The sequence below is a fragment of the Callorhinus ursinus genome, unplaced genomic scaffold, assembly GCF_003265705.2.
Source record: "Callorhinus ursinus isolate GAN/ISIS: 27379988/994484 unplaced genomic scaffold, GSC_fseal_2.0 scaffold5, whole genome shotgun sequence".
In the NCBI taxonomy this organism is placed as follows: domain Eukaryota; kingdom Metazoa; phylum Chordata; class Mammalia; order Carnivora; family Otariidae; genus Callorhinus; species Callorhinus ursinus.
In genome coordinates, this window is record NW_027397067.1 from 17590076 (window position 1) to 17606135 (window position 16060).

Below are 16060 nucleotides of genomic sequence, written 5' to 3' on the forward strand. Positions count from 1 at the left end.
TAGAAGCAGAGAGAAAGTTGAAGTCAATGATAGCTAAAATTCTAAACTAGAAAACAAGTTTGGGTTAATCAAGCAGTGGAATGTGAAATTGAGCTGTGACTGGGTCCTATGAATCCAAGCAAAGCCCCACATATCCTCAGTGGCCCAAGGCATCCGATTAGATCATATCTAGCACGGCTGGGACAAAAACACTCATGACCACATCTAGATGAGCTCACTTTTAGACTTTCTTTTTCCTTCAATCAAAATGTACCCTTCCAGGTCCCAAAGGAGAGGGAAAAGGAGGAAAAGTAAGGGAGAATAGTTTGGTGGACGAAGGCATTTTCCTGCTCTCCCAATGCTCAAGACAGCCTGGCCACAATGGTCCCTCAGAGTGGTCACCTGGGAAGATGGGCAGAGAAACAATTCCAGACTCAAGGATTTTGCCTCTGATGGATGGCCCTGACTGTCGTCCAACCACTTGAGGGGTGAGGGTGTTGTACTGTTTTGCAAAACTGGCAGAAATAGGTCAATGAAGCGCCTGGAACCTTAGCTCGCTCTCCTGGCTTTTTGTCCTCTCAGCCCAGTCACGACTGCTTTAACCTTTTCTTCAAGTGGAATGTTCCTTCAACAACTTAAAATAGTTTCCAAAAATGTCTCACAGGAAAAAGAAAAGGTGAAGGTTACATGGAGCTGGCTCACCCATTTTGTGAGCTAAGATGAGTACTTTGATTTTTTATTTCTGATATATTTTATTACTGCTTTAAAAGGAGAGAGTTAAAGGCATCTGGGGATGTTCAGTCAGGGAAGGAGTTCAGTCCAGGACTTCTGCTGACCCTCTAGAATATCTGGCACCCACTAGTCATCTGTGAGGAAGGGGAGAGACTGAAACTCCTAAAAGCCAAACAATAGTCCTTGTTTCTGCTCATCAGACAGCAACTCATTACCTACCAGCTGCAGAGCAAGGGAGACATATTTGTAATAGAGTGTCTGCTATAGAGAACCTTTTATTGACTCATTTATCTTTATTATCTTTATTATGTCCAATGGACATGGAGCCAGGATCACAATCAAAGCATACTTGGAAATGGCTTCAAAATTCTCCCATTTCCCATTGAGATATGCTTTAAAGCTCTTTTTTTTTTTAAAGATTTTATTTATTTATTTGACAGAGAGAGAGATAGTGAGAGAGGGAACACAAGAAGGGGGAGTGGGAGAGGGAGAAGAAGGCTCCCTGCCAAGCAGGGAGCCCGATGCGGGGCTTGATCCCAGGACCCTGGGACCATGACCTGAGCCGAAGGCAGATGCCCAACAACTAAGCCACCCAGGCGCCCCTGCTTTAAAGCTCTTAATATTTGCCCTTTCTCCATAGGAGTTAATCAAATGGGAGTCAATAGAAGATCCACTGGGAGGAAGACCTCGTTGAGTCTCTTGTCACATGCAACATTGACTGAAGATATGATGAATGAGGGACATTTCTGTCATCAGATTAACTTTAGTGTGAGAGGTAGTATACTCAGAGTCTTCTGGGCTAAACCTTATGAGTTTGAATCCAGGCTCTCTAGTCTACTAGTTGTGCAATTTCAAACAATCTCTCTGGGCCCCTTTCCCTCATCTGTAAAATGGGGACAAAAACAGCATCTACCTTCTAGGATAGTGGTAACCAATAAATGAGTTAATATTAAAAAGGCCCTATAATAACTGTGCCATAATGTGTTTTCTATCATTTGTTATTGGTTTAGGAAAGGGAGCAGGAGTAGACTAAAATGAGACAATTGAGACCCTGAAAGATAGAAAACTAGTCCCAGATTCTGCGTCCTCCTTCTGAAACCACTTTAACCGTCAGCATCCATAGTGATTCTCCCATCCATGTGGAAAGAACATTCAGCAAGAAGAAAGAGCCCTTAATCTCACATTACCAGAAACACAGGAAGTCACATAAAACCAAAGTGATATCTCCTGCTTTTATTACTGTATAAGTTCTGCTATTTCTTATTGACAAGCTTCCCTATGATGTATAATTTGTACGGCCATATAATCAAGGATTATTTGAAAAACAGTTTGGTGGGGGGAATCAAGGGTGGATAAGGTTGAGTGGATTTGCTTACCTGTCAAATTGTTCTAATGCCCAAAAGTAGAGTGAGTAGAAAATGGAGGTAATATGAGGTAAATGATAAGGGTTATCTTCTTTCCAATCCTATACCTAGATTGGTCCTTGTTCCATAATAAGTGGTCTTCTCTGACAACATGCCTTAGACCTCCTCCTTTAGGAGTCACTGTCCCTTAAACTCAATATCCTCCCTCTTAGCACAATGCCTGGCACACAGTACTCTTGGTTTTTCAAAAAAAAAAAAAAGACTGAATGGATAGATGGATGGATGGATGGATATATAGATGTAAATTTCTTCAGCTACCTAATCCATTTGAAAGAGAAGTTATCTAGTTTTTCACAAATCCCCAAGATCTTAATTATGGAAATTTCTGGATTTCACCCAAATCAGTTTTCTCTACAGACACAGGCTTTCTGTGCATATCATTATACCACAAATTGTCTTTTCAATTTCCACTAAAATTTTATCTCTCACTTGATGAGCAATTTTTGTACTAGTTGAGACACCAGCTGAAATAGTTTCACAAAGTACTTTTTTTTTCCTTTCTGTGGAGAGTATATGGTGAATCGCTTATATTCATAGAACAGGGTCACTGTTGAATTTCACATTCCACTGCTTGATCTACCCAAAACTTCTGTTTTCTTAAGCTATAACTGTCTCCAACCTCAACTTTCTCTTTACTTCTATCAGCAACACTGGCTTAGCTTTCTTTCAAATCTTTTTCTAAAAACCACAGAAAGTTCTAATTTCTTTTATTTTATGAACACCACAAAGATGTGGAGGTCTGGACAGCCAGGGAGCTGAACTCGCTACCTAAGAGTATTGATCTCACATACTGGTCTAGAAATATGACACACAGAATTTGCTCCCAACTTGAGTCCCTATGACGTAATATCTCAACTTTCAGGCCACCTCCACTCACATTATATGACTTCTCCTATTAAAAAAAAAAAAAAGCCCCCTCAGTAACAACCCAATCTCCTATGCACAACCAGCTGAAGAGTGTGACATCAATATCATCAATATTTCAAAAATACTTTTTATAAAATAAAACAGTGAGCAAATTTGGGGATTTTTGTTCTTTAGCATCTGTTCAATGAGTTGGAGGAGGCCTTCACATTTTTCAGTTAATATAGTTCCTATTGGAGATAACACCATTCACTTTAAGACTTAGAATGAAGGAATATTTTTGATAAGGAGTGATGTCAAGTAGTATATTCTATGAGGTAGTACATGCAACTCACATATACATACCCTTGCTTTGTGGGCTGGTCTTTCAGTTTCTAGTCTAAGAATTCAAGCCAGCCTTTGTATTCTGGGCTTTGAGGCTTGAGCAGATAGAGTACTACTTGCTTTTCTGGAATTACTTTGCTTGGGTTATACCCTGTGAAATATTCCAGAGGTTGTTGTCTATTCATTTTAAATCTATCTGAATATTAAGATATGTTGGGTATCTCTAAAGATATTTCCTTTGCTGCCTAGAAATAGAATGAACTTACACTTCAAGGTGGCTATTCAAACTGCAAATGCTGCCACTAGGAAATCTCCTCTAAGACTGTCCTTGCACAAAGCAAGATGTGCCTGGGCTGAATGTTCTTTTTTCTTCCCTGTTGGCCCTTGTTCTACTTTCATCTTGGTCTCAGTCCAGCCCATGCCTCTTTAAAACCATTTCACTGTGGACTGATGAATGAAAAGGAAGCCAACATGTAAAAGAACCTCTCTCCTAACAATCCCAGCTTCATAAAGGATAAAATTTCTTTATTGATAACAATACCTGATACTGGAACAGTGCTTCACCTTTTCAAAGGTGTCAGGTCCACGGGCATTCTCTCCTTAGAGCTCTCTGAGGTTGGCAGTTATCACAATGAAGTGCTTGTAATTATCTGTTCAAGCCTCCTGACTGTGGGGAGACAACCCTGGGATCTCCATTCAGGGCATTAAATGTAACTAGTTTCTAATTACACATTATGCAGCTTTGAAATGCAATGAAATTTTGGATTTCATTCCACTGAGAAAATATATCTAGATCCCACTTAGAGACACAGTACCCACTATAGCAGCTAATGGCCCTGACCCAATGGTAGCTAGACAGCAATGCTGCTTATCCACACATACCCACCTCTTCATGGTGGTCATGTTGCCCAAGTCAGTCGAGCAGCAACGTGAGTCAATTCTTAAGAGGCTGGTATAAGTCCACTCTTTCTATGAAACAGGCAACATCACATAATAGTTGAGGGTTTAAGGCATGCTTTGGGTTTACTTTACAGCAGTTTTCCCAAGTGGTATGAACATCAGAATGCCATGAGATGCATGTTCAAATACCTTCTTCTGGATCTATCAAATCAGATTTTCCAAGGGACTTATATGCTCAGGAAGGTAGGGGAAGCACCAGTCTCATAAAAATCTTTATCTAAAAAATGATTGCAAAAATATTCAATTTTATTTCTAATTTTTATGAAGTGAATACTGAGTCCTTCCTGCTAGATTCTCTGGCAGACACAAAGAGAAATAAAATAAATAAATAATAAAATAATTTCCTTTCTCTGTATCAAGAGTTTTGCATATTCATCTCTAAATCCTCATGACAAATGTAATCTGTAGGTTACATTTTACAGATGAGGAAGCCAGGGCTCAGGAAGGCTAAGTCACCACAGCTAATAAATAATGGAGTCCCAGTCATTCTGGCTCCTCATCACTAACTCCACTGTCTTACTTTTCTCCATAAGAGAGAGAAGACACGTGCCTGCAGCAGAATACAAGCAAAATGTTGTCTGTGCCCAATGAGGGTAGAGATGGCATTAAGCAAAGAACTTATTAATGTGGTCTGGACCAAGCCAGGAAGACTTCAAGGAGGAAGCGGGAGGATAGGCAAGATTAGGTAGGTGAAAAGAAGAAGGGAGCATATTACGGGGAAAAAGAAGGGCAACACAAAAAAGATGATGGTGCTGTTATGACCAATAAGTACTTACTGAGCACTTAAATGCCAGACACTTTCTATGTGCTTTAAATGTGTTCTCAAATCAGTCTAAGCCTCACATCAGCACTGTGAGAGCAGGCTTAAAATCTCATTTTGACTTAACTTAAAGGCCACCTGTCATAGAGAATAAGTCAAGTCCTGACATCTCCCTATTTCAATTGCTTCCCTCCCCTTGTTCCCAACCACACCTCAGAGACAAAATTCACAGAGTGTATCTTCTGTAGGCAAGCTCATGGTAAGGCCCAGCTTAAGTGGGGGCCCAGCCACATTACAAATGCCATAGGAAACTTTATTTCATGTTCTCAAATTCTGATGTATATGGGCTTGTGGAAAAACTCATTTGAAATGGGCTAAATTGTTGATGATAATTAAACGTTCAGGGCTCTTCCGAAAGTTCCACTGCTGGAGCACCTGGGTGGCTCAGTCAGTTAACCGTCTGCCTTTGGCTCAGGTCATGATCCTGGGGCCCTGGGATCAAGCCCCACGCTGGGTTCCCTGCTCAGTGGTGAATCTGTTTCTCTCTCTCCCTCTGCCCCTCTGCCCCCTTGTGCTCTCTCAAATAAATAAGTAAAATCTTTAAAAAAAGAAAGAAAGAAAGAAAGAAAGAAAGAAAGAAAGAAAGAAAGAAAGAAAGAAAGAAAGAAAGAAAGAAAGAAAAAGAAAAAGAAAGTTCCACTGCCATTAGTCACATTGTTCCGCTCCATGAACTTACTCTCATCAGAGCATGAATCCTATAGTGGCCCTTTGTGTGAGGCCCTGAAGGATCCTAAGAGGAAGGCATGTGCTCCCACAGGGGGTCAGGCATGGACAGCACTGTGCAGACAGGCAGAACCACTTCTTTTCTTCATAGCTGCCTTTAATGTTCTTCTGAAAAAGCTTACACTAGGGTTTATATAGAACTGAGGATTGGCCTTAAAATAAAATGATCAACTTTAGTCTCATGTCTATGCCCCTTCCTCCCTCACTAGGTACCCAGTATCTTCATGCTCCCAAGCACTTAAAGCTTTCTATGGAGGCTGGTTTAGGCTCATCTTGTGGAACTGCTGGAATTTCTTCCTTTCTCACTTCCTTGCAATCTCTTATCAAATTTATGAGTGGAGCATCCCATTCCTTCATTGTCTTGCTAAGTCACAGTGTGAGAAAAGAACCAATTATGTACTAGATACAGGAGGCACATCATAGGTACTCCTCAAATGTTAACTCATTTAATACTCACTAGAACTTTAGGAATAAGAAATATTTTTATTGATGAGGAAAATAAGAACAGGTTGAATGACAGTCATATTGTTAATAGGTGGCAGAATAAGATTCTAATCCAGGTCTGAGTCAAAAACCACTCATTTTCTAGTGTATATGTGCTAGTTTGGGTCCTCTGAGAAGCAGACATTGTAACAAGATTAAACATGTAAGAGTTTATTGGGGGACTCCTTCTTAAGGAAAGGGGAGGGAACAGGAGCAGGCTAGAAGGGGCTTTAGTTGGAGAGGCAGGTCTGACTCCTGGGAGGGAGAGGGGAAAGGCGGGGAGCTGGGTAGGAAGAGCCTTGGACTGCAGCTCTGAGTCAAAGTCACCTGCTGGAGGAGTCCTGCATCTCTCAGGAAAGGCCCTGTGCTAGTGCAGCCTCATGCTCAGCCACTGGCTGGGAGCAGCCTGGGGAACTTGGCCTCAGGATGAATGTGAGGGGGAAACCAGAGAGGAAGCAGTTCGTGCTGTCAGATCATCACACTCCCACAGAAGGAGATTTGAGTTATGCATTTTCATGGCTACCATAGTCACCCCACTGCATGGCCTGATCTACTTCTCTATACAGGAAAGTAGAAACAGCTCCTCCATGCATCCCAGAGGCCTCTCTTCCTGAGGAGAAATTTGGACAAAAGACATTAGGTGTATGAACAACAGTACCCATTACTGCAGTTGGCCTTGGGCTCGTGTCTGGTTCTCATCCACTCCCTCCTCCGCTATACATTCAAAGGTCCCCTCATCCTCAGGTATAATCTCAGCAGAGCTTGGTGGCTTGCCTAGCATTTTCAAGCAAACCTTCATTCCCAAGGGATCTGAGTCCTTGGCAACATCCTCCTTAGGATGGGATGGTGGCGTGTAATCATTCATAGTCAAAATGTGACAGAGATGTATCAGGAGAAATCCAAGCGGATTGCCTGGGCTCTGCCCATAGTCTACCTGCCCGTGTGTAACAGCAGCCCCGCTCCTCCTGGTGATCAGTGGCAATTACCCCTACCAGGACTGTGACCCCTCTGCTTACTGGCTGGTCCTTGGAGATGAGTCCAAGGGCTTTGGTGACAGTCTTAGCTTATAGCTCAATGAGAACCTTGTTGTGCCCTCTGGCAACAGTATATACGCCCTGGGGACCAACACTTTCAATCTTGAGAATAGTAAGTACAAACCCCCTAGTGGATCACTGAGAGTGAGGGAAAGTGGTTCCACCTCTTGGTTTCTAGACCCTGCTTTTCCCTCTATTTGCTGCCCCCTTTACTTGTGTGCTTGTGCGCTCTCTCTCTCTCTCTCTCTCTCTCTCTCTCTCTCTCATATGTCCTCACCTGGCCTTCCTGTGCACAGCCTTCCTGAATATGTGCATGTGTCTTCTTATAAGGGCATTAATCCCATCATAAGGACCATACCTTCATGACTTCATCAAACCTTAACTACCTCCCAAAGCCTTCTTCTCCAAATATCATCACATTGGGGATTGGAGTTTCAACATAAGAATTTGGCTGGGGCGGGGGGGGGGGGGCGGCGGGGGGGGGGGGGGGGGGGAAACACAAACATTCAGTCTATAGTACCTGGGTCCTTGCCAGGTGTTAAATCCCATATCCCAAGAAAGTGTCCCCAAGAAAATGAATTCCTGTTCATCCAGCCAGACATTCCAGCCCCCTTAATCAAGCACCCTCAAAATCTAGTACCAGGGGTATTTCCTTGATGGCAGGTACATTCTAGCTAATTCTTGAAGCTCCTTTTGTGCCCAATCTCTTTCCTCCTTCCTCCATGCTGAGGCTCAGCATGTCCTCAGTCAGGTTATGCTGGGATTTAACCTGTTATCCACCTGGCAGCCAGGTGAGGAAGTGGGAACAACTCCAGTTGTCTTGTGGAGGTGAGGTCTCCACAGCATCTCCCAGGGCGGGGGAAGTGCTACCATGTACAGAGGAAACTCTGAGGGTTTGGAAAGGCTGCAGAAACATCCAACCAGATCCCTGCTGTGTTCCAGGGTCCCAGGTTTTCTCAACCAAGGCCCTGATCTTAGCATGGAAGACCTGCCTCAGCTGAACATCTGACTGTCTCTAGCTCTGCAATTCTGTCTAAAGACACTGCTCGGTTGGGTCTCTTTGTGAGCTATCAAAGACAGCCTCTGGCTCTCACAGTTAGCATTTAACTGCTTGTCAAAGGCCCTCCGTTTCTCACAGAAAGGCTCCCATCTCATTCTCTTCAGGGCAACAGTACAACAAAGTAGCAACCAGCTTGTGCAGACCTCTCCCTCTCCCCCCCCCCCCATAATTTTCAGTTCTCCTTCCTAGGGTATTTTCTCAGGTCACCACTAGTTAAAAGCTGAGCATCTGGGCCTCCACCCTGTGCCTGGGATTACCATGCACTACATATCACTCACGATGGTACCGTCTTTGCCTTCTGAGCTGTGAGGAAGCCTGTTTCACAAACCCATCTTACCACCTGCTTTCTCAGACCACTCCTGGCACCATTTGTGTTAGTTTGCACCCTTCAAAGGTTAGGTGTGCAAGAGATTTGTTGAGGGAAATGCCTGTGAAGGATAAAGGGGAGGGAGCAGGAGAAGGCAGGGAAGGCCCTCAGACCACACTGCAGGTCTGACACCTGTGAAGGAAAGGGAACGGGAGGGACCTGCGTAGGAAGGGTCTGGGACTGTAGCACAGTTCTTAGAAGGGTTCAGTTGGGCTAACAGGGAGTCCTCCAGTCAAAGTCACCAGAGACCCACATCTCTCAGGAATGGGCCTGCATCTCTACCCTTGCTATTGTCAGTCATTCATTGCAAGTGGCCCACAGGAAACCTGACCTGGTACAAACATGGTAGAGGCTCCAGTGAGCTAGCAGCTGGGGCTGTCAGTTAACAATGCTCCCTACAGCAGGAAATCTGAGCAGTGCATTTTCATGAGCACCAAACAACACACTAATGACCAAACTAAGTCTGGCCAAGACGTTAATGACTGATAATGGCTTGAGGCATTAGTCACTCTACATAACATTCACATTTTGATAGCTCTATACAAAGAAATGACAATAATAGAGTAATTTTAAGATGTATGACAGGACCAATGGAAAAAATAATTTGGTGCAATTGAGTCTTCCTTTACTCTCCTCAAATCATGCCATATAGGAAGCTATTCTATATGGTACATATGCCCTTGATATTCTCATAAAATGGAAATAGTTCCATTTTAGAATTCAAGACATTAAGTTCAGGAGTAGGGAAAGAAATGCTCAAAATAAAGTCCATTTTTGCCTCCCCTATCTTAGGCTGAGAGGTGAGTAGTATTACGATTGGATGAAGCAATTTTCCATCTGCATTTTTCATAGCCAGTGAAAAAAGTGGTGATGCCACCCTGTGCAGACTCTTAAAGCTAGAAGAGATCCCATAAATCCTGTCCATTGTACCTCAGTCTCCTGCCTGGCAGCAAACCCGTGTGCAAGGTTCTCATCCCAAATTCCCACAAGGTTAATTGTCCTTGGCTTGAGCACCTCCAGTGACATGGAACTCACTGCTTCCTAAGGCAGTCATTTGGTGGCTAGACTGCTCTAGTTCTACGATGTTTTATTTATTTTTTCTAAGATTTTTTATTTATTTATTTGACAGACACAGCAAGAGAGGGAACACAAGCAGAGGGAGAGGGAGAAGCAGGCTTCCCACTGAGCAGGGAGCCCGATGAGGGGCTTGATCCCAGGACCCTGGGATCATGACCTGAGCTGAAGGCAGACGCTTAACGACAGAGCCACCCAGGCGCCCCTACGATGTTTTAAAAAGTGATTGAGTCAGCACTCTTTTCCACATTTAGCCATGTTTTCCACAAATTACCTCACTGACTCCTTACAATGACCAGGGAGGAAGACTTTCCCCCATTTTAAAAATGGGGAGCCTGAGAAAGAGTGGCCCTTGGTGTACCCAATGTCCCACACAGCTGGAATTCAACTCCATGCCCAGTTCTTTTCCTTAGTCTCCCCACAAGTGCCTTAGATTATGTTGGGATCAGTCTCTAGTTTCCACTTTTACTGATTCTAGTTCACACAGAACAAACCTAATATTATTTAACATATGATGTCCCTTCAAATATTTGGGTGAGACCTTAACATATTCTATGACACTTTAATATGCAGGCTAAATACCCAATTTCCTCAACTATTCTTCGAATGCATCAGCCCCAGATGTCCCCAGACATGCTCAGCCAGACACACTTTAAGTCTCTAATATCCCTCTTAATGTGGCACACCCTACACTGAGCACATCTTCCAGGCATCTTATGACTTGTGCAATGTGGAAGAAAACCATCACCTCCCATTCCCCACACACTATACTTCTATCAATGCAACCACACTATGCTACTGACTCAATAAACTTATAGACAACTTAAGCCTCTAGGTCTGTTTCACATCATTAAATTGTATTTCACATATTCTGTATTGGTAAAAGTTTGGGTTTTTAAATCATATTCATTCTGTTTAACTTTAAGCATATTAAATCAGTCTATTGCTTCAGCCTGTTAAAATTCTTAACCCCCTTCGTAGCATTTGAAATCATGTGATCATCTAGAAATTAGTGTTTTTGAAAGAGCATCTGAGTATTAACAAATACTGTAGAGACCAGCCTATCCCATTATCACCTATTACAGGACCTATTAAGACCTCATTCCCTCCTTCCACTTCTAGTATCCTCTCTATCATAATGCTCTTCACCTGGGAGCTTCTTAGAAAATGCAGACTCCCAGGCCGCACCCCTCCTACGGAAGAGAATCTGCACATTAACAAGATTGCAAGCGATTATGTGCACACTGAATTTTAGCTGCTCCAATCTATGTACCTTAAGCAGGTGACTTAGCTCCTCTGCCTCAGTGTCCTCACCTATCGGAGGGAGAAGGATGAGAAGCGAAAAGCCCTACAGCCCCTAAATCCTCTAATCCTCTGCTTCTTCTTACTTCCTTAGTTGCCTTAAATTGTCCCCAGAACTCTCCTGCAGTTACACCATAAAGGCAGGGGAAAATTGATGACTGATACAAAGATATACCTCATCCCTTTCAATATTAATAGCCATAAATGAGAATCTTTAACTCAGGAGTGGCAAGGCTCTGCATAAGCAGCCTAGAGTCATTTGATCTCTGTCCTAATTGAATCCCAGATTTTTAGCTGAGTTCCAGAAATACAACACTAGCTCAGAGACCCATGCCACAAAAGGGCTCTGAGATGTGTCCTGTCCACCTGGGGAGATGGGGATCTAAAAAGGTATCTCTCCATATGAGAAAAAAGCACAAGCTCCTTTGGAATCAGTAGATCAGAGTTCAAATCCTGTGTTCATCTGTAAACTAGGAGTAGTAAGAGCACTCATGCTGTAGGTCACTGTGAGTATTACATAAGATTATTTCTGTGACATGCTTAGCCCATAAGAGCTCAATAAATACTCAATATTGTATTTATTGTTATCCTTTCATATCTAGAACAGGGATAATTTTAATTATCACACAGCATTGGTATAAGAAATAATGTGTATGAACATACTTTTACATGGTTACAAATTACCCAACATCTGCTGTTTTCTGACTTTAACTGATCATCCACAACATAGATGCATAACAAAGAACAAATACTGAACAAAGATGTATAGATATCTGTCCTCTAAAAACCTGAAAATCAAAACGAGGGTAAAAAAAAGAGAAATAAGCCAGAGGGGCCAGGCTCCAATCAAATTTGTTGCCCCTACACAAAATTGCAGTGTCACCACAAACCAATATTTAATCTATGTGTATAAGTCAGCATTCTACAGAGAAACAGAACCAATGGGAATGACAGAGAGAGAGAGAGGTTGACTGATTTCAAGAAGTGGCTCACATGACTAGGGGGGCCGCAAGTCCAAAGGCTGCAGGGCATGCTGGCAGACTGGAGACCCAGAGAAGAGCTGATATTGCAGCCTGAGTCCAGAAACAGTCTGGAGGCAGAAATCCCTCCTCCTCTGGGAAGAACTCAGTCTTTTTCTCTTAAGGCCTTCAGACTGACTGGAGGAGGCCCACCCACTTTATAGAGGTAATCTGCTTTACTCAAAGTCTACTGGTTTGAATGTTCATCTCATCTAAAAAATACTTTCGTAGAGACAGCCCAACTGGTGTTTGACCAAATATCTGAGTCCTGTGGCCTAGCCAAGATGATGAATAAAATTAAACATCACACTATTTTACAGGTAAATACAGGCTCAATACAATTTTTATTATATCTTGTCTTCTAGCCCCATATGCCACTTATTCCACCAGAAAAACCAATGATGGCTTTGTACTGCTTGTCCACTGCAACCACAGTAAGAAATTGATAGATCCCTTTCATTTATTTTTTTAGAAAAGGAAAAGCCCTCCAACTTAGTGTGAATAACATAGTTAATATTGTTACATGAGTGCAATATACAAGATAGTATCCTAGGCATTTTGCACACATTCACCATAACACCCACCAATCCTGCAAGCTTAAATGATCTCTCCTCTACTAATGAGAACGCCAAGGTTTCTAACAGTTGTAATACCTCCCCCAGTATCATATAGTAGAATTTGAATCAAGTTCTGTCTTATTCCAAAGCCTTTGCTCATTCTACTGTCACACTGCTGATGGTAAAGACATCTTAGCACAGTGATTCGTTTTTAAGAAAAAAAAAAAGGTTAAACATTTTTAACAGCTGGAACAAATGGCTCCACTAACATTTCTATCCTTTTCTTCCCTCTCACTCTTCACTGCATTAGTATTTAATGTCATTTTAGGTGACCGAGAGAGAAGAGACATTCACCACTCCCTGTACATGGTGATTTGTTCTAATAATATATTTTCCTCCTTTCAAACTGATTTTCCTTCACCAGTTAGTTATGGTAGGTCTATCAAGAGAAAGTTACTGCATTAAAACACAGATGTGCTGTGGTCAGCTGCAAAGGTACCTTCTTATCCTGGGTGGTCACTTAATGGCACCAATCTGTAAGAGGTCAGATCAGCTCCTCAGTTCTCTCCTGTGCCCAAAGACAGTCATTCTAAGGGAACTGGGGTTCACTGTCCTCTGAGGACTATATTAAGCACTTTAAAGTCTAGACAGAAATGAATTGTCAAGGAAACTCACAAAACTCATGAAGAGAAGTTGACCCAACTATAATGGATTGACAAAAAGAGGATTTTTTTTAAAAAGATACTCGCTTTTATTAGTCACATAATGATCTTATATCTATTGCTACTGCCCCTTAGTAATGTTCATTGTATAAAAGCTGTTAACACAGGTGTTGTCTCTTCAGCATGGAGTCCATAACTGACATGTACTGTCACTTTAGGTAAAATCCTCATATCCCTTTAAACCTCAAAATGCTCATCTCACAATTTTAAGAGGATTAAATGAGATAATGCTTGTGAAAAGTGAATTAAAACTGTAAATCAAACTCTTCTAAAATAAAAAGGGTATTTAAATAAAAAAGAAACTGGCTTGAAAGCCCTTAAGTAGTCAAAACTTTATCTCAACAGATAACCCAAAGTTGAGAATACCCAGTAAATGGTAGTGCTGGATTCAAACACAGCGTCAACATCAATGCCCATGCTCGAACAGCTCCCCTAGTTCATGCATATCCAACTTCCTTAAAACAATACACAAAGTCCCTGGGTTTCTAGTGCAGAGCATAAAGTTGTACTGCACAGAGCAAGCACATCTGGGACAGCTCACAGAAAGAAAATATAGGCTTCCCATATTTGTCAACAGTTCTAAAAATTTACATGATATGACAATAACAAGCTGTGAAGCTAAAAGAAACGTTTCTAAACTTAGTAATAAGAACCCATTATAACCAACCATGATAAAAAAACTGAATTATCTTTCCATTCTTGCTATAGAAAACATGACAAAATGGTTGTCATTGGAAGAAATGGTAAAGAATTTACACACAAAAATGTAAGTGAAAAATTCCATAGCAATGTGTTAGGCATTTAATTTTGTGACATTTGTTTTTATGAGCTCTTTTAAAAACTGTACTTTGCTATGATTTCTTGGTATAAATAATTCTGTATCTAATTTTGAATTTCTAGTTTTTGTATTCTTTTTCTTAATGAGAAATAACAAAATTATATCACCTTTTGCCCCTTCAAAACTGAGTTCTACCCTGACTGCAGATTCTCTAGTAGGAGAGAATATGTTTAAAAATAGTGATTTGGAAAGGCAAACAAGAAATTCAGGTTTAAATCCTAGCTGAATTTCTATTTCATACTGATTATTCTTTTTATTCTTGTAAGAATATAAATTTACCTTAATTTGAGGAATACAAGGAAATCTTTATGTGAGAATTGCTATAAAATAGGGTATCTATCACACAGTAACTTCAATAAAACAGTCATTCAATATTAATTGGGGAAATGTTTATAATAAATGTGATGGCACATCCCAACTCCCCATCTTATGTAAATAATAATGAGAACATGTATTTTATTTGAGCTAATATGATTGCATTATGAATTCTTAAGTGGAAGATAATCAAATATAACAAGTAGCAAAATGAAAACAGAACCTGAAAATATAGTACCCAAGACAACGATAAGTTGAACTAAATAAAACTATCATGATATTATACACCTTTGATGTTGTGATTAGTAATAAGAAATAAATATATTTAGTCTTTGTCCCTATTCCTGGCCCAGAGCTCTTAAGCCTTATAAATTCAGAAGTGATAAAGAGCACTAAGAGCATCTTTTGTTTTTAAATTTGGTCTTTGATCCCGGTCCCTGACACAGGGCCCCTGAAACCCTTGTAAATTTCTAAGTGATAAGAGCACTAGGCTTCTTTTGTTCTAATGAGGTGACTCTGGGTGGGCTCCTGGATGGCTCCTAGATGGGGGAGCTGGTCACCAGAAAGACCAAGCCATGATTAGAAGCTTGGAATTTTCAGCCCAATCCACCATCCTCCAGAGAGGGGAAAGGGGCTAGAAATGGAGTCAATAATTGATCATGCTTATGTAAAGAAGGTCCCATAAAATCCCAATAGAATGTGGGTTGGAGAGCTTCTTGGTTGATGAACACATTCACATACCAAGAAGGAAACACACTCAAACTCCATGGTGGCAGAAGCTTCTGTGCTTGGGACCTTCCCAGACTTGGCCTATGTACCTCTATGTATCTGACTGTTCATCTGTATCTTTTATCAAATCCCCTATAAACTGGGTTTTTTCCAACACAGTAATAATAATAATAATAGGAAGGAAGCAAGGGAGGGAGGGTGGAGAAAATCATCTTTTCATCTCATTAAGAACGGGTTATAAGAAAAAAGAAAAAAAAGAACTGGTTATAAAAGAGAGCAAAGAGAACAATTAAAACACTATATATATGTTTATATTTATAATTATAGTTTTTATATGGGTATGTGTGTTCTGAGTCTTTAAACCCGACTAATTTTTTAAAGTATTTAAAAACTGCTCTAAGAATATACAGTCTAGGTAGGGTGAAAAAACAAAAATCACAAACTATTCATAATGATAGGGTGGAATGCCAAGGGAGAACCAGGGTCATTAAGAAATATAACACTATTGTGACTTATTTAAATCTAAAGAATTGGCATGATTTAGTAGAAACTACTTCTAGGTAAAATAATAATATTTGTGAAGAAGCAGTCACAGACCGAGCCCTAATAAAAAGGCACTAAAGCAATAAGTTTTGAATTCTACAAAATGCTGAAAAAACACATTAATGTTACGTTATTTACACTATTCCAAAGCATAAAATAAGAAACTTCTCAACTCATTCTGCTAGTCTATC

At 41.0% G+C, this 16060-nt stretch overlaps 1 protein-coding gene across 2 annotated transcripts in view; it reads right to left on the reverse strand.

Annotated features, from left to right (window-relative positions):
* CRH (corticotropin releasing hormone) overlaps window positions 1–16060 on the reverse strand; it is a 184100-nt gene that overhangs the window by 34601 nt on the left and 133439 nt on the right. The window contains exon 2 of one of the 2 annotated variants that reach the window (XM_073892839.1): window positions 4210–4292. The exons of the other annotated variant lie outside the window; for it this stretch is intronic. The gene's annotated coding sequence lies outside the window, so the exon portion shown is untranslated. The remainder of the gene's footprint in view (window positions 1–4209; window positions 4293–16060) is intronic. 2 annotated transcript variants of the gene reach the window in all.